The sequence below is a fragment of the Falco cherrug genome, chromosome 4 (genome assembly GCF_023634085.1).
Source record: "Falco cherrug isolate bFalChe1 chromosome 4, bFalChe1.pri, whole genome shotgun sequence".
In the NCBI taxonomy this organism is placed as follows: Eukaryota; Metazoa; Chordata; class Aves; order Falconiformes; family Falconidae; genus Falco; species Falco cherrug.
The window spans coordinates 23,490,873-23,515,769 of record NC_073700.1 but is presented as its reverse complement, the minus strand read 5'-3'; the positions used below and the strand labels follow the sequence as shown (position 1 = coordinate 23,515,769).

General features: G+C 42.7%; 1 long non-coding RNA gene across 29 annotated transcripts in view; it reads left to right on the top strand.

Moving 5' to 3' along the window:
- LOC114017065 (uncharacterized) overlaps window positions 1-24,897 on the top strand; it is a 206,799-nt gene that overhangs the window by 51,960 nt on the left and 129,942 nt on the right. For 24 of the 29 annotated variants that reach the window (XR_008731869.1, XR_008731870.1, XR_008731880.1 and 21 more), the window contains exons 3-4: window positions 22,458-22,542; window positions 24,696-24,746. The exons of 1 other annotated variant lie outside the window; for it this stretch is intronic. This is a non-coding gene — a long non-coding RNA (uncharacterized LOC114017065). Of the gene's footprint in view, window positions 1-22,457; window positions 22,543-23,648; window positions 23,781-24,695; window positions 24,747-24,897 lie in introns of all 29 variants that reach the window. 4 more of the 29 variants (XR_008731890.1, XR_008731889.1, XR_008731877.1 and 1 more) reach the window with 3 other exon arrangements.

Genomic DNA, 24,897 nt, shown 5'->3' with positions numbered 1-24,897 from the left:
ATTTTCTGCAGCGCTTGCAATAACAAACGTGCATCGGTGTATACAGCAAGCAAAGGTCTCTTTCTTGAAATCTCCCAGCAATGGTAAATAAGAGGGATTTCTCACTTCTGATGTGGGTAGCAGAAATATGCGCTACTGGTGATGGTGGGCTTTGTACTGGGCTGGCGTGGCCATGGAGTGGATACCATTCATGCTGATGGTCCCGAGCAGCGGTGGTGGTGAGCTGGGAGGGAGCCCCTTTGGAGCCACAGGTTGACTTCTAAGCATGGCGTCTTCCCCGGTGGCAAGTGCTGCTCCAAGTAAGCCTCAGCGGCGGCTGGCTTGGCACAGCCCATGTCCGCATTGTGAGCAGGGAGGGGCAGCACCCTCTGTGTACTTGCTGTTGGGCGCCTGGGGTGCCTTTGGGGGTGGGAGAGCATTCTGGGTGGTGAGGTTTGGATCGGGTTCTGGAACATCCTGGAAGTTATGGAGTAGAGGATTGATTGCTGGTAAACTATGTGAACACCATGCTTACAGGCCTTTTAACACTGATCTTGCCACTCCAGAGGAAAGTGGGTGTTTACAGACATTGCCCAGTAACATGCAGTAAATTTTACTCCCATGCTCAAGTTAAATTTGAAAAGATAAGGTGTATTCCTCCTGTCAAAGTTCAGAGCAATACTGTACACTTTCACTCTTGAACGTCAGATTTCCCTTGTTATTTTTTAATAATTACACAGTCAAGAGCAACTGTGGAAAACAATATGCATATTTTTTGTGTTAAATTTTTGTGAACAGCTGAGAGCAGTGAAAGGTAAGCCATACTTAAGCTCATAAACCAAGATTTTAACAATTCTGTACAATTTATAGGGTTTATTTAATGAGATTGCATGATATGGAATGGAAATTGTTCCCAATGGGCCCCAATCAACTAGAATATTGAACTGGAAAGCAGGCTGTAAATTGTGTTTTAACAAATGCTATATGGCTATACGCTTTTTATGGAATACAGTTTCCATTGTGGAGAAGGAGCATTGCAAAGTGTCATTATGCATGTACCTTGAGGCGTCTGACCGAACAATGTGTTTTGGTTTGGCCGAGTCCATTCGTGACAGTGTGAGGCTGTGACTGTGAGTGCGGTAGGTGGTGGGCTTAAGGAAGAATGTGTCTTCCAAGCTCTTGTAACTTTCCCCTTGCTGCTGTGGGTTCAGCCGCGTGTTTGGATCTGTGCACTGTGGAGCAGGGAGGCTTTGCAGAGGAGTGGTTAGAATGGCTGCTGCTCGCTCTCCCTGTCTGCAGCCAAAAGGCATTTCAGTTACCCAGCTGACAGCTCTTACAGAGCAAGCTTCACCTGAAAATTGGACAGGGAGGAAAGAGGAACAGTGAATACGAATCACAAGACATTTATCTCTGCAAACATGGAGCGCAGTTGACATTGGCGGGCTTTTTGAAGGGTGACTTTTTTGCTAATGCGGGGAAGACACACACAGTAGCTGCACCGATGACATTTTACACCTGAGACCATGACTAGGACAGTATATGAACAAGGGTAGCTCTCTGGGCTTTTTCCTGTGATAAATATGAGTATTTTTCAGAGAAAGGCATTTTTTTCAGCCTCTGTTTATTTCAGTCTTCTCCCAAGTCTTACTTCTCAGACTTGGATCGAGAACAGTATAGGAACATTTCAGATTAAAGAGTAAAAAGTGCAGGAACAATATCAATATTACATGTGCTCATGTGTGTTTAAGTGTAAAGCCAAATAATAATGAGAGCACAGTTGGAGGAGTTTGAGATCAGTTTTCCTTAGAGATGTTTTTGATTTTTATTTTTAATTTTTAAAAATATTTTTTTAGTCTGAGTTCAGCCATGAGATGCAAATGTGAATCTTTGGGAGATACAAAGTGTAATTCTAGTGGTGTTGCATTGGGCTTCACTTTCTGGCAACTTACTCTTTGTATTTGTTCCCTTAACTGACGGCAGATATTGAGTAACAAACTGAGTAAAATGAACTTGTATGAGAAATTAAATGAAAGAAGATTATGTATTATTTAGGTCTGCTGATATTTGGGGACTCATCGTTACACATCTAACATCTCGAAATGAGTAAATGTAATCTAAATAATCAAGTATGCGATTCAGGTCTAATCGAAATCAAATGAAACTGAAGTCCCATTGGCCTCAGTGAATAGAAACAACAGGGCACTTCCATGCAAGTGAAAAGAGAAAGATTTCTTAAGGGTAGGGTGAGCAACAGGAGTACTTGTGATACTGTTCAAATAGCGTTAATACAGTGGAGGCATGGCTCTGTCATATTTTCCCTTGAGAAACTGAGTCTTCTGAGTCTTGTTTTCTCCCCCATTCCAGGGTCTCCTGTTCCCAGCAGATCTGCAGCAGGGGAACTGAGCAATGTCTAGGACTGGAGTGTTTTTCACTTTCCTAGCCAGGTCCAGGTACCTTTGCAGAACGGGAAGGGCACAATGGTCCAAGGTCTGTGCATTTTGCTATCTGGAGGCTGTCCAGCCCCAAGGGAAGGTGCTGGCAATGAAGCAAACCACCGGCACTGTTTTGTTTTGCCACAGGCCACCTGTTTTGGATGAATCTGTCTAATGTGGTCTCAGACAAACCTTCACTGGCTAAATGACGCTCTGGTTGGTGGCTAGGTGAGATGGCAGTGTGATGGGCTCTGAACTATTTCCTCTGAAATTCCATTAGGAGGGATGTTGTGGCATTTATATTTAATACAGACATGCTGGACTATGCTGGCAATAGTGAACTGAATGTGGTGGAGAAAATTAGCACGGTGACAGCTGCATGCCAAGTGCCCGCTGCAAATGCATCTCTGTCAAAGACACAAGGCAACTCTTGTCACCCTCTCATCAGATGTAATTGAATGCCTGCAGAGGTGGTAATTACAAATACTATCCCGGCTGCACAGGCTCATTTGTCTTTGTTTATCATCAGAGCAAGTATATTGATCATTACTAAAGCATTAAATATCTTTGGAGAGGAACAGGAAAATCAGATTAATAAAGCCTGACGTGCATTGTGAAATGTGCTTCTCCATGAAAGTCAGGTTTGGTAAGTACAGAAATGACAAATGAAATTACTCTTTTAGCGCTCCGTTGACCTAGTGGTGTTATCTTAGGAGAAACGGCATCACAGAGTAAGCCACTTTGGATTTTTATTGCTCAGGTCTTTCTTTATATTTTGAAGCCAAGTCACTTTGTGTTTAACTATGTATGTACAGCTCTGAAATTTAATATACTCTCTGGATTATGAGCCTGACTGCAGTGGAGTTAGTGGTATGAAACCAGTGTGATGGAATTGTAATTAAAATTTGGTGAATAAAACTACAGTGGAGATTCTGGTTCAAAGCATCCTTAAGGAAAAGGGAGGGTACTACATGCTTGAAGTATGCCAGGGCCAGTCAGGAATTCAGTGGGTGGAATTACTGGAATGATTGCTGATTTACATTGGTGTCAAGAAACACCATTTGATCTTTTACACATTGTTCTAATGTAAGATGTATTCTTAGGCAGCAGAACATGGGCATTTTTAGTCCAAACTGGTATTTCCCTCACTGTACTCTTAGAAACATTTAATTTTACCAGTAGTTTCACTAGTAGCTCTTAACTAACAGCTAGTGGTTACCAATTTGACATATAACCTGTTGTCTAATAATAGGTTGGGTTTGTTTGTTTTTTTTTTTTTTTTGAGAAATGGCCAGGAATGTACCATGCAGGCTCAGTTTCTCATGCCAAATTTTGTGAATTATTGATGTGCTATAGCAGGGAACAAAGTTTCCAATATTCAGTTCCAGCGAGCCTTCATCAGTGCTACATATACAGAAGAATTAATTTACAGTATGTCAAATTACTTTGAAATCTGGCTTAGCACAAATATGGTTTAAAAAAAATTTGGCTGGTTATCAGATGCTTAGCAAGTCCTTCCTCGCCCCAAATTAAGACTTATTGTCACTAATACCTACTGCATCTGAATAAACTTACTCATGCAGATATTCCCATTTGATAGATCAATCTGTTAGATTATTTGCTTAGCATTCGGATGAATCCAGCAGGAAAAAAATGAAGATTTCCAATTGCTATTAAATTGGCATTTTCTTAAGCTTCTCCTTACATTACAAAGTAGGAAATCTTAAGACTCATGCTCGGGTGGTAGGTAGGTAGCATCATCTCTAAATTGTCCTCAGTAGTTCTGTGTTACTTTACACTTGGCTGAAGATTTGGTACATTTAGTTTTTCCCTGTGGGCTGTTTTTTTAAGCACAATATGTCCAGTTTGTCTTCCTTCTCAGCTATTTTTAAAGAATTTGGATATTGATTTAGAAAAGGACCCAAGTTCATGCTTTTTCTTCAAATGAATAGTGAGATTGCCTGACGGGCTTGTATCTCACTTCCAGAAACACCTATTATTACAGGAGCTAAGTCCAGATATTAACTGTCATATTTAGCGTATTCCAAGCTGATTTATGAATTACTTCTCAGAACTAGTGATAGAAAAATGTTAGAGGTGTTCAGGTTGCACTTGGTATCTTTTGAAGTTCAGTTGTGCGGTGATGGTGGTTTGTCTGGGTGACTGTGCGGTGATGAGATGGGTTCCTGCAGGTCTGTAACACGTGCCTACTTGCCATCATTGTCAGAGCTGGAGACACAGCTGACCTGTGCACCCTTCCTTTAGGATGGCTAGCTTCTTTTAAAACTCTGCTAAAATCTCCATTACTTTGATGGGATCTTTCTGGGCAAGGGGCACCACCAAAAAGCTGATGGGAACTTGGGCAGCCACCAAAGCCATCTTTTTTGGGTTTGATTTCAAGCGTGCTCTTTGTTGTCTTGAAAATATGTGGAGCATCTCTCTTGGGCTCAAGTATTCCCTAACAGATTGTTAATTAGAAGATACTGGCATCATTCAGTTGGGTAAAAAAAGACCCAAAGCCCCAACTCTCCTAGGTGCCTAGGTGCAAATCTTCAGGTATGGCTGCTATAAGTGCCCATGTAGTCGGTGGAATAGTCAGAATTGACTGTCTTCCAGAGCGGGAGACCCAGCTTTGCAGATGGAGTCGCTTTCAAATATCCGTAATCAGAAAGCCTTTAATCACTGAGTTATAGCCTCAATTTAGATTGTCATGCATGCCAATTAGTAGAACCTTGTTTTCTAAAGATACAATCTTTCCTATTTTGAAAGCTTGACAGTTCTAATGCTTTAAAATTATTGAAGCTGACATGTCTTCTCAAGAACTGTTTAATCTGTCAGATTCTTCGTTCTTTTATCATCTCAATCATTTAATGACTGGCGAAAAAAAAAGAAAAACCTCCCAGTGAGGTTTTTTACCTTTCTTTAACTCACCAATAATTATAAAGATTTTCACTTGTAGAAATTTCTCTTTAGAGACAGAAGAGCTAATTAAAAATGTCCAGTATCCTAAATTATGAATTATGATGGAGTGCAGAGTAGTTTACAGGTGGCAATGTCAGCCTGGGTTGGAGATATGATTTGCTTGTCATACTGGATGCTGGATAGATACCAACAATTTATTATTTTTGTTTTCAATTGAGGTCCCAATCAGTTTGCTGGAATGAATTGGCAGGTTTGGCACTAACTGGCAGTCTCTTCTCTGGGGAGGGCAGGAGGTGAATGAGCAGAAGTGTCTTAGGTGGGCACCCCTTGGGAACATCACTGGACACCTCACAGCACAGGATGAGAGCAGCACCTCACCTGCCTTCTCCCTTTGCCAGTGCGATGTTGTCTCTGAGCTCGGCACCTGCTTTGCTAAGGGATGAGTCACATCTTCCTCACAAACTGTCCCAAGAGCAGCGGGATCTCAGCTGTGCGTGAGCCTGTGCTGGGGCAGGGCAAACTTCTTTCCTACCCAGATCTCCAAGGAGATGTTGCTCCCTGGGCTGTGGACTGGTGGTGGTGGACCCAGCAATAGCTGGGCATGCAGCAGCTTAGTTACTTGACATCAGCTCTGCCAAGTTTTATTAAATTCTATGCAGGTAATTACCTTATAACTTCATAATTGTTTGCACCAATTCGAAGCAAGGCTAGAAGAGTGGCCTTTGGATTTAATTGTGCTTTGTAGTCAACTTTGCAGTCCTTGCTGACTGGTATAAGTTGTAACAGGAGCATCACCACAGTAGTGGGAAGATTTTAAAGTGTCGTAGGATCTGCTGAGATGAAAGAAAATACATGAATGGATATCAGTACTATTAGTTTTCTTTTGCTCCTTAAGTGAAACCAATTATTGATTGCAGTGGGAGTTTGACTGAATAATGGATGAGGTAAAATGGGTGAGAGTAAGAACATCCAGATTTGGTTTTAGCCTGCTCAGATAACCAGTTGTAGTCCACGTGGTGTTTTGCTTGCTTAGTCATAGCAAGGAGACTGTATTTATTATTCTGTGAAGGGATAGCAACAGGATATTATGCATTAACGATCTAGATTCCTAATTAAAACCAAACAAGTGATGCAAACTCTCACAATCAGAAGTGTTTAATCTGTGGAGGTTTAATTTTTTGAAGCTCTTAATCCTCCACATCTGCATATATAATGGCAGGTAGATACCGCTTTGTAGATGACTGATGTGAAAATATAAACAAAAGCAACTTTGATGTATGTCTTAAAATGACTTGAGTGATTTAAAAAATATACCCTCCTGTCATTGCAAAGGCACCAGTATGGACTGCAAGATTTCACTGTTGCTTCTCACTGCTGTTTCAAAAATAAATTGGCACAGTTTGCCCATATTACATTCATGTAATTTTAGTGTTTTCCATGAAAACAGAGGGTCTTGCAGATGGGGCTATGAGAGGATGGGCAGTTGTGCCTGCTTTCTTTTTAGTCCTCTGAGAAGATGCCAAGGTAATCATAGCCACCTAAAATGCATGCTTTTCCAGTGGGAAGAATCTAGAGAAATGTAAAATTTTGCTGTTTGCTCCCTCGGAAATGCAGTGCCTGTCTGAGCTGTGTTTGTGTGTCTCGGTCCTGTTCAGAGAAGACAATAAAAGGTGGGCATCAGAGGAAAGCATGGTTACCTGGGTCTTCTCTCCTGTAGAGTGGCCGGAGTAAGGCACACCGCTGCATGCTTTTTGTCGCTGGTGCTGGTCTCACGAGGCTGCTCCGTGAGGGACCATGTTTGTACAGTTGGGCAGCTCTTGCTCCTTTGAGCTGTTTATCCAGCACCATGTTTCAGAGCAGAGGCTGGGGGAAGTTGGCAGATGCCCCTGTGGATCAGATACCCGTAACGTGCCAGTAGAAACTCCCTGGTGTGCCCCTCCAGCCCCTTCCCTCCCTGCAGCTGCCTGCCCCGCTGCTTCTGGCCTTTCCCCCGTGGGCGAGGAGCTGGCTGCCAGCACTGTTCACCGCCCTTCCACATTGGTGCGCCTGGCCTCGCACACCTGTCATGGTGTCACTGTGCACAACTAAAAATTAACTTCTTATTTTGACTCCCAGTTCCAAATCTGAATGGAGCTTTGCTGTACAGGGTTACCAGAACTCCTGTCTTTCCTTAGTAGACCCCAATGCTTTGTTGGGAATGGGGCTGAGGATGGAGGGGTGCTGGAGATGTGACATTTGCACACTCATAGTAGTCCCCCAGCCCAGCCACACTGTGGGTTACCTGCTGATTTTTATTTTCAAATTGTCCTCTGGGGCTTGCGCTGTCTAATCCGAGACCTGTTGTCAAGCTTTATGCTGTCCCAGGCAGCTCCCCAATTACTGTTCTGCTCTCCTGAGCCTTCTACTGAAACTGTTAGTACTAGATACACATCCTTTAAATACTCAAGAGACTCACCATCAACTCTGGTCTCTGAATCAGACCCAAGATGAACAAGGCATTGCAGCGTTATCTGCTAGATTGTCAGTGGATATAAATGGGTGTAGTCAGTGAATTTAGCCTCACATCACCTGAGGATCAGCCCTTGTTTGTTCTACAAGAAGCTGTATTCCATGTTTACTCATTAGAAATAACAAGAAATGTGTATTGTGGGACAAAATATAATGGTACAAAAGTTCAGAGCAGAATAAACAATGCAGAGCTGTGTGCATGTACTCAGTTGGGAAATGCGGGATGATAAAGACATTTATGCTGGGGAAGAATCCTAATTGCTAAGAGGAGCTGCGCAGACAGTATAAATAACCAGGCCTTGCCATCTCAGAGCTAATAAAATCGTAATCCGCACCCAGGGAAGCCAGTGTACAGTGTGCTCACCGCTGCTCAGCAGCTTCTAAATTTTCACCTTTGAGAACAAGGTCCAAAACCTGTGTTCTTTGAAGCAAACAGGAAAGTTACAGCCACTTAATGATTGAAGGTGGCCGAGGGAAGGTAAGCTTGGTGTTTTTAATCGGTAGTAATGGCATGTGGGCATGGAGATCTCCCTTGTGTGCACACCTTTTGTTTTCCTGCAGCACCAGCACAGTGGAAGTGACTTTTAAATATTTTATTAACATGGACATTAGACAATGGAAGTCTATTAAAACAGAAATTCACATCAGTTTGTACATCACTTTATTGTGTAACAGGAGTAATTTTAGGTAGTAGTATGCCGTCGCTGAGCAAAGTGTAATACTCAGTTTGCATACTGGGGCCCAGGGGTAAGAGGACTGATTCTACTAAAAACACATAAAAGGGATTTAGGACAGGATCCAGGAGAAGCGCCCTAGAAATAACCTGCAGGACAGAAGCAGTCACAACCCAGCAACCTAACTGATAGTAAGAATCAAAGATCTCTGTTTTCTTCTTAAGTAGATTACCAGTTGCTTATTCTTTACAGTCATTAATCATGCTTATGATAATATAACAAGGCAAACGCAGCACTCCGCAACTGTAAGCAAATAGTTGAGCCTTGCTACTCCTGAGGCTGAGTAGCTCATCGCAGGGTATAATCTCAAAGTGTCATGGAGCTGTTTCTCAGTGGCTACCTCTTTGGTGTTTCACTGACATGCCAGGTGAAGCTAAGATCACAGTATCTTCTCCTCCCACTGACCTTTTCACCTTGTGGGCAGCTGTGTCTGACCATGCATGCTTGATTTGGGAATGAGCCTGGTCCTGTCTTTATATATGGAAGATCTCTGTGGGGTGTAAAGAGGCTGGTGTGTGGAGAAATGTTGTACAGTGGTGCACAGGAAATCAGTCATTAAGTAGCTTGGAAAGCCCCTTCATTTTCTGAAGGAAGATTCTGTCTAAGGATCAACTGTAGTATGGAGATGGTCTTCCAACAGCCCTCTTCACTATTCGACCAAGAGAAACAAAAGCGGAGCACAAGAGAGAGCATGAAAAGAACCTGGTGTTTCCTAGAAGCATGGCAGTGATAGACCAAGTCCTGCTGCACCCACGCGGGCCAGGTTGTGCCACCAGCTCATGCTTCAGCTATCACACAGGGCAGGTCTTGGCAAGCAGTGACCAGTCTTCGGATCTGATTCTTATCTTTACTGCTTTCTTTCCCTAATTTCCTCAGCACCTCCCTCCCCAAACTGCAGTGCTGCATGGGGTACAGGGCCTGCTTGGTAAAGCAGGTGAAGAGGGGAAACGGTCTCTGAGTTCCATTGCATAACTGGGAGAAGAGGGAAGCCCCCCCCCCCGCTGAATACAGTTGCTGACAAACTGTACAGATACGATGTGACTCGTATGATAAAACCAAAAAATGATGTGGGATCCAGGTAGCACCAGAGGGGGAGCATCCAGACAGCAGGACTTGGTGCTAGATTCTAGTTTGTAGTGGGGGGGATCCCTGCAGCATCTTAGTCTAATATTCTGACCCCTATCAGTTATCTTGTTTTATCTCATCCTGAGTGTGAATCATTATGGTGGTGTGTGATAGCCAGCTGCTGAAAATACGCCACTTTTGAGGAATTCAGTACAAGTTCAAGAGTAAAAACAATGTAAAGATTTGGAATAATGCAGCTGTAAATCATTTAAGGGAAAGAACAGAAAAGAAAATGATGTCTTGTTTTCTGTAACAGTCTGTGACAGGAGGTACTTTTTACTGTTCTTGCATTATGAGGAGAATGTGGTTCAAGGGCTGCTAATGGAGTTTTGTTTGTGCTGTCTTCTCCACAGAGGTGCTTTTTGCAACAATTTGCTAGATTCTGCTCCTGTTACTTGCACGTGTAGAAAAATGAGATTCTGAGACTTAGCTTGGAGTCTTATGCTGCAGGGAAAAGGAACACTAATAGCATATGAATAATTACTGTGTTTTTCTAAGTTCATATTCTTGGTTAATGCAGTTAGTGCATATCTGTGTTATCATGGAGATTAGATGGCAGCTCTGGTAGTATTACCTCTTGCTAAGGTTGCCTGACACTGCTCATTAGAAGAATACCTTTTCAGAAATAAAACTTAGTGATATGAGTTGCATGCCAAATGTAGGCATATGAGATGTTTTCAAAGTGCCACAATTCTCCCAGCAAAAATGCATTTCCCCCACAGTACATCTTTCAGCTTGCACTTCAGTTGTAAGCTGCTTTTGCAGAGTGGTTTGGTCAGATGCAGAAGGGGTCATTTGCATAAGTGGATCTCACAAATACTCCTGTCAGGTGACAGCACCAAAGCAGACAGTGTAAAAATGTGTTTTAACCAATTTTTCCAACCTGTTGTTATGGATTGCATTAAACTGTACTAGGGCTGACAGCTTCTCTGGAGGAAAAATGTGAAGATCAGGTAAACCTTCACCAAAGTACAGCCCACTCAAGAAAGGAGATGGTGCCCTTGGGGCAAAGGGGCTTTGCTGGTCAGTGCATCTGTGAAAGTGAGTGGGACAGAAAAGCTGCAGGAGAAAACCAGCAGAAATAATGTGAGGAAAGATCCAAAAACGGCTACGTGGCCTGAGCGAGTGGCAGGAGCGTGGTCCTGCCAGCAGCCTGGTGACAAGGGTCTGCAGAGTGACCAGGGCTGTTTGCAGGGAAAGGGCTTTGTACGTGTCCTGTGTTCAGGCGTCCCAGCCACACCGCCTGTGGGTGCTGTGTCCTGGGCTTCTGCAGAGGCAGAGTTTCTCTTCTAGGCCTTTCTCTAGTAAATGGGTAGTTTAGTTAGACACACAACTCCAAGCCCAGTGAAGGCTGAAAAGGGGGGTCACAGAGTCGCAGCACGGTGGGGGCTGGGCGGGAGCCCCGCCGATGGCGCAGCCCAGCCCGTGCCGGAGCAGGCTCTCCCAGGCAGGCTGCGCAGCGCTGGCTTCGGGATGTCTCCAGAGACTCCAGCACCTCTGGGCAGCCTGTGCCGGCGCTCTGCCCGCCTCGAGGGAAAGCAGTTCTTCCTCTTATTCAGAAGCAACTTCTTGTGCTGCAGTTTGTGCCATTGCCCCGTGCCCTGTCGCTGGGCACCGCTGAAAAGAGCCTGGCCCTGTCCTCTTGGTGCTCGCCCTTAAGTGTTTGCGTGTACCGACAAGGTCCCCCCTCAGCCTTCCCTTCTCCAGCTGAACAGACCCGGCTCTCTAAGCCTTTTCTCAGCAGGGACATGCCTCAGTCCCATCATCATCTTTCTAGCTTTCCGCTGGACCCCCTTCAGAAGGTTTCATTGTTTTATTTGATTACATTTCCTTAATTACCATGAGCCAGACTGCATCCTGAATCTGTACTTGGGCGCATCTCTACTTGTTCCTTTCCAGCCGCAGCTACCACCCCTTTCCCTTCAGGCTACTGGTCCTTTGGTCAGGCCTTTTGACTGCATTGCCTTAGTCCTAATGTGGAGCATGTGTGGCCAGGCTACTCGTATCCTCCTGTCATCTTCAGGTACTGTCAACAGCTGGTGTGAAATTACTCTTTCACCTTTCTTAATTCACCCTTCCCCCCAGGGTAATTAAGATCATCTCAAGGTCAGGTTGGTGCAAAAGATGGCTCCATGCAGCTTTGCACCACCTCCTCTGAACAGCGTACCGCTTCACAGCGTGAGCAAGAAGACTGGCTGATGCGATTTGGCGTTTTTGCAATGAATGCAGGGTGACATATGGAAGTGAATATACTGAAAGAAGCTTGTGTGCTGGGCTGTAACGGTCAAGCTGACTGCTGTTTGGATTCTGTAACCCTACTGAAAATTATTTGTGCAGCAGCTATCATCTTTTAAAGGCAGAAGTTACTTGTCAGGGTCATCATCTTTTCAGTGATACAGCTTGCTGGGCTTGGGTAATGTCTGCTAAGCCCTCTGAGTCACAGTCTAATGATTGTGTCTGTGACACTTTACAACACATCTGGTATGAAGGGCTAGTAGTCACATTAGACCAAATCAGTCCAATCTATCTTAATCATACTTGAACAAGCAATTATGAATGCAGATGCCTGGCCCTCCTGGTTATGAGACACAGCTGTAAGCTCTGTAGTGACTAAAGTGGTTCATGTTTGATGAAGGCGATGCTTCAGAAAAGCTGTAGCAGATAGAATAAAATAGCTGTACGAGGGACTTAAAAGCTGCTTGATAGTTTTTGACTTTTTAAAAAAAATCTAACCTGAAATGTGATGTGTTGCTTAAAATTGGTTCTAGAATCACTGAATTTCAAGCTCTAAGTTATGATCAAATGTACCATCAGTGTAGTGCCTGCAACCCATGTACACCACATTTCTTAGAGGAATGGCAGGGTTGGAAGCAGAGCTGGGTGGGGGTGTCTCTGCAGTACCCACTGAGACCTTTGGTGTGCTGTATACAACATACCATAGTTTTTGATTTCCAGGCTTCTCTGGGCCATTTGTCCTTATGGTCCTCTTCATCTTCTGCAGCTCGACCTCATGTTCTATTTTCATCTCAGATGCTTATGGCTGCACAATTCAGGAAAGGGGAAAGCAGAATAAGGTGAGCATCGAATGAACAAACAAGTCTGATTCTCTGTCGAGAGGGTGTCCTTGGCCACCTTTAGAAGGCAGACAGGCCTTCCTTTCCTTTGAATCACTATCAAGTGATGAAGGTAACTCCTGACGATCTTTGGTGTAATGCTTGATACTTTGACATTCAGCAGCTGTACTAATACTTTAATTCCTGTTTGTCCTTCAGCTTCCCAAGACCCCTTACTCATCATAGCTCCTAACTTTTTTTTTCAATTGGCCCTTCTTCCACCCTCATTTCATGCTTTCATGCTGATGGAAGGCAGGTGATTCTTTGATGGTCTGCAACTATTTAACTTTGACATCCAGACTGAGAGCAGTTCATCCTGCCATTCATACCTCCTTGCCCTCTAGCCCCAAGCTTCTGATTTTGCTCTTGATCCTTATTTCAAAAGGATGTAATTGATGCAAAGGCCATCTGTTAGTCACTTGTGTAAGGAAGAAGTTGAATTTGCATTGAGTTACTTAATTGTAACTTAATTGTAAGAATTTGCTTACCCTGATTGCTCTCATTGAATGTATTTGTTTATATTGAACAGTGTAGTCAAAAGAAAAAGAAACTGTTATAATAATTATGTTGTTATTCTACTTAAATGGAAGCTGTTACACAGTGTAGGAGTAGCTAGGGGAAGTCCATGTGCTATAGTCATTACTTTGCCATAGGCTGGTTCACTGCCCCAGTCCCATTGTATTGTGCACACACAGTAGCTACATGGCTGTGCAAGCCATGTTTGTGTGACACATTTTGTTCTGCACATGGAAAGAAACTCTACAGGGGGGAGAAGACATCAGATACAGAGATCAGACGTTGGCTCCTGCCTACCCTACAGACAACCAGCTATGACTTTCATCAGTTCAATAAGAAAAACATCAGCAGTGATTAAAGTACTTGTAAAGTCAGAGAAGGTTGTGTGTCTAGGTAAAAGAAGCAGAGTGAGCAAGCCTCATCAGAAGTGAGAGAGACAAGGAGGTAATGCAATGTGTAAAGGCTGATTTACATTATCTTGCTAGATAAAAAACCAGATCATCTGCAATTTGTTATTTACAGTTCAGTGCTGTGAAATCAATTACTGAGATGCAATTTAATTAAGACAGGTTAACGCTTAATCTAAGGCACTAAACCTATAAGATGTAATTTCAGTTTACTAATCATTGTAATGCTAATGGCTATTTGACATCTGTTCGGTTAAATTGGGCAATATGTTTTGGTGCCAGTTTACTCGGTAATCTCCCCCCCTCCCCCCTAGTTCACCAGGAGCAGTGCTCTTGATCACAGTGAAGGATTGGGCACTAGTAATGGAGAGTCGTTTCCTTGTTTAATTCTTGCAGCTGCTAATGTTTCCGATAAATCTCATCTGGGTTACAGTTAACCTTTCTGTACATTTACAGTAAGTAATTTTTCTTGCAGAGTTGAGTGCTTCTCCTTGGTTGTGTCATTGACCTGTTAGGTGACTTTTGGCAAGTTCTTGGCTTGTGAGTTATTCAGTAAAGACTTTTGGCTTTGAAGCCAGTTGTGTCTTTGTTCTTTACATAATAACAACTGCATGACGGACCTCCCAGATCTAGCAGGATTCTGAGAAACTGCTCTCCACTTCATTATTATTCTGCTTTTGTTTCTCATCGTCCTGAGATGGCTGTGCTGTAATAGAGACAGGAGTGAGGAAGAAGGTGCGGAGTCCTCAGTATAGCAGTGCTACGGTTAGGAGAGAGCAAGCTGTCACTGGAAGGGCACTTTGGTGGAAGGACGTTAGGATTGTCTCTGCGCTGTTGGTTCTGTCCCAAGGGCTCCTCCGAGAACGTTCATCTGCAGGAAACACCCAACAGGCTGCTGGAGCATGGCTGGGGCTCACCCTGGCTGCATGGAGCGCTTGGGCATGGCATCAGCCCACAAGCCCACCTAGCTCCAGCTCCACCAGTCCCACCAGCACAGCACACCCACGGCACTGACCACACAGCCCCTGTCAGTACCGTGCCTCGGTCTCAGTGTTCCTCACTGCTGCCTTGTAGCAAAAAGGAGGGAGGTATCAGCCTCAGGCGGGCGAAGGACTCTGTGTGTTTCAGAAATATTTGTCAGCCAGGGTGAGCGCTCTGAAGTGGAGGTTTTCAGTCTGTAATCACTTAAAAAGGTGTAGGCTTCTTAAAGCTTATGTAAGCTCTGGTGATTCCTGCTGGGGCAGTTTCAGCTCTCTTCCATGGCCCTCTGTCAGCCAGGTATTGTTGTGCAAGACCAAAACAACTTGACTTGTGCCCACTCCTCCCATTTTGCCACCCCACAGGTGATTTTGAATGGGGACAGGCATCTGAGGACTGTGCTCTTGCAGACCACCAAGGCTTGGCTCACTGGAGCTCATGGGTCAGAGCCTTTGGGCTGTGAATGATCACACCTGCTCTGGCACGGGTTCAAATACACAACCTGAGTGTTCTCACCTGTAAAAAGAAATGATCTGCAGGTTTTTTCTGCCTGAGCACTTGGTTCTGTGGATTTCAAAGGCACTTACTTGCTGTGTAAACAGAAGACTTCACAGTGTCAAGTTGTTCTCTTCTAAGGGCAAGGAATATTTATTGAATTTCTTTCTAAGTCTTCTCAAACATTTTGCTGCGAAGAGCAAATTGAGCTTGAGCACTTCCCTAGACTCTTTTTTTCTTCCACTTGGGCACTACTGAAGAGAAACTCAAGCATAGTCCTCAAGAGAAGTATTTTTTTGTGTGTGCAGGACAGTTATTTCTTAATCCAGCAGTGTGTGAACCTTATGTGTAAAGAAACCCATAAACTCAACTTTGGTCCATTTTTATCAAAATGAGAAGCAAAGTATTAAAGGAGATTTGAATGTTGGGAGCTGAATTGCAGGTGATGGTTTAAGGAAACTATAGAACTGCTGGGTTTGTTCTCTAACATATCCGTTTGAAGGCGAGGGTCTGAGCACTGTGGCTGGCGGCAAGGCCTGGGTGAAGGTTGGCAGTGCCCCCCGTGCCAGGCAGCAGGGCTCAGGTGCCAGCCTGCTGCTGCCAGGAGGGTGAGCCCTGCTGCAGTTCGGGGGGTGCTTATACCAAGTGCTCTTCCCTCTTGTGGGATGGATGGAGCATTTTAACCTTTTACTTGGATTGTACCGGAACTGTGGAGTTTATGAAGACTATATGTGACTTAAAAATGTCTCACATCCAATGGCATTTCAATGAAAAGTTAAATATTTAACACCTGGTAGCAGAATGTTCACTGGAATATACTTGCAATTTGTGGGCTCTAGCGGCGATGTGGCACAGTTAGCAGTATTGTTAACATCAATGCACAAGTATCTTATTTTTCCAGATTTTTAGGGTGCATCTCTCAACAGGGCTGACTAACAAAATCTTAACCTCTGTGAGAAAGTGGACAAGATCATCATCATCATCATCCAAAGGTGTTTTTGTTTTTGTCTTGCCTGTTCAGATAACTTCTTCAAAGCTAGAAAGATTTCACTTTTTTCCCATTACTATGACTTAAGTAAGAGAAATTAAATGTAAGAATAATTCAGTGTCTTTAAGGTAGGAAGATAAGAGAGCTTAAATTTGTGAAGCATTTACCTGCTGCTGTGCGTAAGGCTTTTGCATAAGCCTGATAATGTTTCCTTTGTTCAGTGAAATCACACTTCGTTGGCAGCACAGTCTTCCAAGGATGTGCTTGTCGGGTTTTCTGCAGAGCTGCCTCTCTCTGTGAACCACATACAAAACTGGTGTTAGCTAGTTTGTACTCCCATGGCAATCTGATGGGTAGGCAGTCCTTGAAGTATCTTGTGCTGAACAATGATCCAAGTTATTGCAGTTATTTTAGGGTCTCTGATTACAGAAATGAATTCTTCATTTATAACCCTAACAATTATATGTATGCTGAATTCTGTGTGACTTATACAGTTAAAAACCTAGCTCTGCTGCCCTGCAAAGCCCTAGGAGTCAGGCTGACCAGCCTTACTGAGGGCAACCATATGAATATCTCCCTTTACTAATCCCAAGGTAACTTGTTTGTCTGCTCAGATCCAATATAATTATCTTTTATTCACGTTAAAGGAACAGTCATTGTCGACTGTGATGTTTGTGTGAGTGGGGACTGAGAATTGGATCTCTTCCTAGCTTCAGAAAGTTTTTATACTATAATTTCAGAACTGGCATTTGTAATTACACCATGAAAGAAGGTAATATGTGAAAAGAGTTCAACTGCTTTTACCAGAATAGAAAATATATATTGTAATGCATTCAGAAAACATTCCAAGGGTAGAGGATCAAGTTGTATTTGATTTTTCTCATTCTCTATAATAATAATTTTTGTTGTCTTGCAAAGCTCCAGCTTTGAAGCGCAATGCATAAAAATTCTGCAATACCAGCAACTGTTTCTCTTTTAGTTATTTTCCAAGTGATTTGATTTCCTCAATAGCATTAACTATATGGAATTCTAACAAGTTGTAATTAATGTATTCAGACATTTTCTTTTGTGACAGGCTAGAATGTGAGTGGCGGCACAGAGGGGGAAAAAGCAGAATAAAATTGGATGCTTGAGAAGATTATCATAACATAAAAACTGACAACTCTTTGGCTTTTGAATAACATATTGTATTACATTGAAAAGGAAGGAAAAAGCTATTTCACAAACACCACCCCACCCCCTGTGGCTTAGAAAATTTTTTGAGGGGAAGGATTTTCAAAAGCCTTTTTAATATTAGACAGATTTGAGTGCTAAAGTACACAAATAGTTTATCATATGCCACAGTGTGTGTGAAGTGTGTACATGTGTACGTGATAGAATAAAATCTCCTAGAGCCAGTTGTGGTTTTGCCGTGTGCCCTTCGTGGGGTGTGGGAGTGTTTCCCATGCTGGCTGCAATAGATGGTGGCAACCAGCACCTGAAGAAGGTGGGAGGCATGAGAGCAGGAGTGGAGCATCAGTGTGTTGCTGGAAAACAGCACTCCCCAGTTTGTACCTTGGCACAGAGCTTTGACTACAACTTTGCACCATTGGAACTGGCCTTAGGGGAAGCAGGAGCAGGGGAGAGAGGAAAGGGGGTTGTATGTAATTATGTCTGCATATCTTGGTGATCCTTATGGGTCCCTTCCAACTTGAGATGTTCTGTATTCTGCTCGGTCACAAAAGCATTGTAATGAGAGAGTCTGTCTTTGTACAAGTGTGTTCACAAAAGCAGTTGGAGTGCTTTGCCCTGGTGCAGTCGTACAGCACCAGTATCCCTCCTTCTGAGCCTGTGGATCTGAGTGGGAAAACCAGCACAGGTGATGATGGCTGGCCTGCGTGGGTGGTGGACAGCCCCAAGCTGCTTGGAGAGGGGTGTCTCACAAAGCAACCATGAGAGAGGTGCCTGGGGTGTTGTGTGTTGGTGGCACATCAGTCTTGGGGACATTAGTCCTACTTCTGTCATACACCTGCATGGTGCTCCTCACAGGAGGATCTTTCATGTGGTCATTCTTGTGTGAATGTTTGCAGTGCAGTAAGAATCAATTGTATGCTGTGGGAAAGATGCTCTGAGTGTGGAAACTCAAAACATTTCATTGCACACCTTGTCACTTCATCCTTCTCATGATAAAAAGGCATGAGAATGCTTTGAGGAGACAATCTATTTTCTAAGAGACACTTAGTTTTGCTTTATCTTCTGTTTTGAAATATGTGTCAAGGAGTATGCACAGAGAGACAGCATAGTGTGTAGGTGACAAAGGTGGGAGTTCAGCACCATTTGTTGAAGGGCAGCAGCAACATCAGAACCACACTGAATACATACTGGGTGCCCACTTCCCTATTCTGATCTTTTTTCAGGCTGCGTTTCACAATGTCTGTTTTGAACTGGGCATGGCTTTTGTATGTGAGATGTTCTCTGAAGCTTTATGAGGAAGGTCAAATACTTTGGTGATGAACCTGGCCAAAATATCTACATGGAACAGGCGGGAAAGGAGGAAGAAAAACCAAAACAAACCCCACGCAAAAATAAAACCAAAAAAACCACCCAACAACAAAATCCCCAAAAAACCCCAAACCCCTGATTTGCCTAGGTTTGTAAGTAGCTTTTGGGAGAGGGAGACGAGTTGAGTAGTGTGAATCTGAGTCTGGTCTGAAGGCTGTGATGGAGCATTACTCCTGTATCGCTTACTGGAAAACACCATGTCAGCAAGCCTTCCTGCGCAGGTGGAGGGCCACTGCTGTCCTTCCTGCTGTGCCCTTCCAGGTGGTACATAGCTGTCTCCTGGCAGTGGCCACCAGCCTCTCTTTTCTTGGCAACCTCAGCCCATCCCCTTGGGTTCAGCACCAGAGGTGGCTGGGTGGCGTTTTGGAAGCTGGTATGTCTCCTTGGGAAGGTGCGTTGGATAATCAAAGAACGGTGCCAGCAGCCTTTCCTGCCTCGCTGCCATCCATCCACCCACCACAAGGTCATCTGTACTCTTGCCCCTTCATGTGTATTTCTGAACCAATACAACTCCTGTTTGCTCTGGTACATTTTGTAATCCACAGCTTTCAGACCAGAGATTGATTATCTGTATTCTTAGATAAAATCAAAGTGCAGTACTTAAAACAGATTTCCTCTCAATTATTTCCCCCAGACAGCTTAAATGGTGCTTTAAACCCAAGATTAACTCAGTAGTGACTGAGAGATACATATCGGCATTTTCCTTCTGGTCTTGCTAAATTTTGTTTTTTAAAGCAATTTTAATGCTAGCTCTTTAATATCTGTAAAACAGTGGGCTGGTGTTTGAGATTCAGAATGGAGTCCGTGTGCGGTATCCGAACCAGGTGAACTTAGGTCAATCAAAAGCAGCTTGATTTCAGAGCCTGGCCCGCTCCTTGCAGAAGTCAGTGCAAAACTACTAGAGCGGAGTCTTGGCTGGTGCAAATCAATAGCTTCGTTTTCTGGGGAGGTCAGCCAGTTCCCAAGGAATTCATAAGCTGTTTCATAACAATTTGCATTTGCTGCAGCAGCAAGGATGAATGTGTGTTTTCTGGCATGCTAGAGCTGCCTTCTCTCAGTTTCACTTAAGCAAGAACTGAATCAAATACATGTTATTTGAGCTTCTATCCAGTTTGTATTTCCTGCAGTTGTTGGGCATGTTTGGGTTTCTTTTCTTCCTGAGTAACCACTTCCCTGATTTTTTTTTTATTTTTTTATATATTTTTTTAAAACTGAGCAGATACTGATTTCTTTGGAAACAGGTCACCAGGAACAAAAGGCGGGTAGAAGCTGGGAAGCGTGGTGCCCATGTTCTTGCTCCTGGCTACAGCCTTCTCATGGATTTCCCTGGTGTTAAGCCAAACAGTGATAAACACAATGAACATTATTTTATTGCAGCTTGTCTCTGTGGGATGTCCCCACGTAGCCTGGCTAATAACTGCATTCTTGGGTTTTATCTTCCTCATTTTCTAAAATTTCCTATGCCCTTTAAATAGGCTGCTGTAGACCTCAAGCACCATGCTATCACGGCTTACCTGGCTTTTGTCTTGGTGAGATGCTGCCAAACTGTTCCTCTCCCACCGGAGATATGCTGGCTAGTGAACCAAGCCCTTGATGAAAGAGTGCAAGTATGAAATATGTTGGCTGAAAAGTAAAATATGGTTTTGAAACAGAACCATGTTCCTGGTGGGAGCTGTTTCCTCTGCATGCCTTCCAGTTTGGATCAAGATCATATTCAAGGAGCCTCAACTTAGCCATTTAAATACGTGGAAGTGAAATTCCTAAGGATATCAGGAAGGAAAAGATGTCATTAAAGGAGTATGTTAGAAGTTAGGATTGGAGAACTTCTTGTTAGTATTTGTTCTAATATTTCATTTTGGAACTGGAGAACATTTTTGCACAAAAGTTTTTCAACAAAATTATGAATTTAATCCCAGCACTATTTGAAAAGTACATTCATTTTGAGTTATACAGCATGGATGCTTTAAAACTATATTATTTTCCTTAGATTTTTTTGATGTCATCTTTAGAATTTTTAATTGCCATCTTCTCCTGAAAAGAATATATGGTGTTACATTGATAGGCGTAAGACTGAACGTTGCCAAGAGAAAAAAATAATTTAGCCCAAACGAGGTATTTGATCTCTTTGATTCATCAGTATGTTAACATTTCTTTTAGTTAGGCTTTTTTCTTTTTTGTTTTAACACTTCTCAGAATGATCAATGATTCCAAAGTATCTTTTCCTTGCCCAGTTCTACTTGAAACCAGGGCAACGTGAGTTCTTCAGTTTTGTAATCTGGAAAATTGAGATGCTGGTCAAGGAAGAAGACATCCTTGATCTCTTTCTTGCTGATAACAAAGTGTAAATGGAAACTGTGACAGCAAAGTCCAGTATCAGTTATAAAAAATTGCAGCTGTGTGTAGCATGAGATGGGTTCATAGCTCACAAGCAGATCACAGGTAGGAGATAAGACAAACAATCGGGAAGGAAACCTACAGCCAGATCCTTCAGCTGCAGCCAGTTACCTGCAGTTACCCTGTAATTTCAGTGAAGTTATGCTGGCTATTCTGATTTACAAGGATAACTGAGATTAGAAGGCTTTGCAAATGAATATGATAGAATCAAAAGAGCTGCTGCAGTGTGTGAGTCATCAAGGAGATGCTCTAAAAGGCATTACAATACAGGGTGGTGACATTTCTCCTTTTGGGATTTTTTTTCATTTTTAGTTTTGGTCCATTTTCTTTTTTTTCTTGGAGTGCCATAGTACAGGTTAGAGTGTGCTCTACAAAGCAGCATGTGGAGCAGCTGTGTGATTTTTGCAGTTTTGTGTTAAAGCCACTGCACATGTAACTCATTTAATGGAAGTTCTACCACTTTTTTTCCCCTTTTACCATATCATATTTGAAACTCAATAAACGTCAAATAATTCTGTATATCATGGAAGATTCAAATCCCTGCAACTGAACCCATATTCTCTAAAGTGCTGTTTATGAGCAATGTTATTTTAATCTAGTGGTAGAAGTAAAAACAAACATTTTGGCAGTGTTTATGTTTGCACCCCTGGGACAAGTGATGGAGGAGTTATTTGCCCCAGTCTTTCATCAGTTTTAGGTAAATGGCCCTAGTCTACCTTGAACGTCCATATTTTCTAATTGGCTCCTTTAAAAGTGAAGTCTCCCGTAATTCACTGAAGAGATTTACAATGGAGGGAGAGCGGGGAGCAACCAGCACGTACCAGTTGTTCCTCTGATGAATCTGATTCAGCAGTGAGAATGGCAGTGTGGAGTCATGAGCTACAGCTTGTTTGCAGATCAAAATGCAAAACATGGGTGATTTCCCAGCTGCATTTGATTCACTGCCCTGCAAATCTGTATCCACACTAACAGTGGAGACGCACAAGCAATACTAATACTTGATTTAGCACAACCAAATCCATTTTCTCTTGTGCATGGTAGATTCTTTAGGCAGAGTCAGTTTATGTTACTCATACAAGGAGTTGTGGGTAGGATTCAGAGGTTGATGACTCTGGGTTTTGTGCTTCCTGCAGTTGAAGGGGGGTGTTTGCAGCAGCAGCTACAGGAGGTCACTTACAGTGAGTTGTGAGATGAGGCAAAGGTGGAGATGAATCTTGTTGTAGGACTGCATCCAAAATTGCACAGGACATGGCAGGCAGTACTGAGTAGAGGAAAAGCATGAGAAGAAAAGAGTGATGGTAAAAAATGGCTTGTGCTTTTTTAAGGTGTTGGATCCTGCTTGGCTTCACTCGGAGTCTTCCACAAAGCTCTGTAGACCTCAGGCTGGATCAAAGTCCCGTGTCCATGCGCGTAAGTAAATCTGAAGGAGGGTGTAATGACAGAGTGTTAACAACAATGGGCAAGTAACTGATGGCGGTTTGGAGAGTGATGTTAGGTATGTAGGATTTGAGATTGCGATGATATGCTAGGATTTAATTAGACCTTGCCCTGTGAGCTTGACCCTTGTAAAATTGGTTCAGTCAAACAAAAGCATTTTAAACCGTTGTGCCCTGAAAGCATACAGGTATTGATGCCAGAGCATCAAACGGGGTCATGTGGCTGGAAGGGAACCTGGCAAGGTTCCTGTGGATCCACTGCTGAGGTGGTTTAGAGAAAAATTAAACCCAAGTGTACTGCAATTGTATCTTGCCTTTATTTGCAGTGAGTCAGGGGTTTTACTGTGATATCAAATTAACCAGCTGGCTAACTGTCAGGGAAGGTACAACACCTTGTGAAAGGCATTGTAATATCAAAGAGAACTTGAACATCACCTTTTTGTTTAGACGATGTCCTTATGTCACACTTCTGAGTAGTTTGTTATTATTATATTAATCCATTTGACGAGAAAGATCTAAAAGAAAAAATCATTTTCTGATTTATGGCTAGACTAGATTATGTTCACCTCCTAGTAGGAAACTTTATAATGATTTAACAGCAAAGGCCCTGAACATTAATCAAAATAATGTATTTGTGCTTATCAATATTGATTAAAAGTCTGTCATTGTCTTGTTTATTATTATCCAGTGAGGAGGGGGGCTGCCTTTGTCTTTTTTAACTTATGGTTTACTCCAAACTAGTGTATGTGCATGCTGTGATTCTGGGAGTTGGACACTGCTTCCTTACATGTGTGCTTGTGTATTTTCCTGTATTTGAAATGTGAAGACAACATTCTGTTCGTGAAGCGCACAGTTCAGTGACATACCTTTTCATTTGGACTCCAAATGTGCTAACATTAATTTCCTAATAGTAATTCAGTTTTAAAAAAATAATTGTGTGTTTTTACTTCATCAGATACAGTTAAATTCTGTAATAAATAAATAAATGTATACTTGGCCATAAAAAAAGTAAGCAAGGTGTAAAATCTGACACAACTACGATGTGGTTGACTTTAATTTCTTCCATGGTGGTAAAATGAGGAGTAACTCAACAGTATCATGAGGTCATGGCTGACTTCTTCTGGAGTAACTACACTATCCCTTGGTTACTGCAACCAGTGTCTTTGTCTTCTCCCTGCTGAAAAGTACCAAAACAATCTGGGAGACAAAAAGGTAAAAACTTAATTTTTTTTCTCTTTTAATCTCCATGTTACCTAAATACCGTAGGGTCTGGAGTGGCCAACATCTGGAGCTCTAATTCCAGTTGTGATTCCATGCTCTGCTCTCCCAGCTTTGACGTCACCTCTAGTCTTGATGTCAAACAGTGACCACCATGGTTCCTGTTGGCACCAGCTATCAATTCCGATGCTTCAAATACTCTTCTGGTTTTCCTCATTTTAAACTTTGTCTATTGAGATGAGTCACGGGAGCCTGGCAAAGCCTAATAACTTAGAGATGAGGTTTTGTTAAGGGTCACATTTCTGAAGTGCAAGTCAGTCTTGCAGCTTTTTCACCTGTGACAGCATACACCGATAGCCCTCTTGGAGGCAACCTCTTTAGCACATCTTTCTTCACAATATTGTGCATTTTCAGCAAGATAGGACACCCTTTCTTTAAGATTCAGAATTCATGCACTGATTACTTCTCTGCTATGGCTTAACTTCTCTGGCATGGCTTAACTTTGAAACCAAGTGAAAGAAAATCCAATAAAGATAAATGAGATGTCTTTAAAGGATCCAAAAGGAAATACGGTGTAGTCAGCAAAGATTTTGAAAATACAATGTGTTGAGGAACTTGAGAGTAATGGTTTCTTTATGAGGTTAGATCTGTTCACAAAGGCTTGGAGTCATTGGAGATAATGAATTGCTTTAGGAGCAGCACTTTTTCAGACTATCATGGCTGTGATATTCTCTACATGCTCCTGCCTAGCCACAGAAGTATTCTGAACTGGATGCATAAAATAGTAGTTTGGAATTTATGTCAAGCAGTGAACAGTAAGCAGCAACCGATTCGGCTTCCTGTAGAATTCCTTATGGAAAATGCATTTAATATGCTTTCTCAACAATTGAATTTGTTAACCTCTTTTAGGTCTCCTGCTGCCAGTGATGACCAGAAGTTTCTACAGTTTGTGAGAGGCAGGTAAGTTGGTTGAACTGTTTTTCAAAATACTTCACCAGTGGTGGATCAGCACTTGTACGTTACCCAGGAATGGTCATCTTCAGGCATATTCCCTGTATTTTAAAGAAATTAATTCCTTCCAGACTTTGAGTTGTCAGTGTTGGCTTCTGTT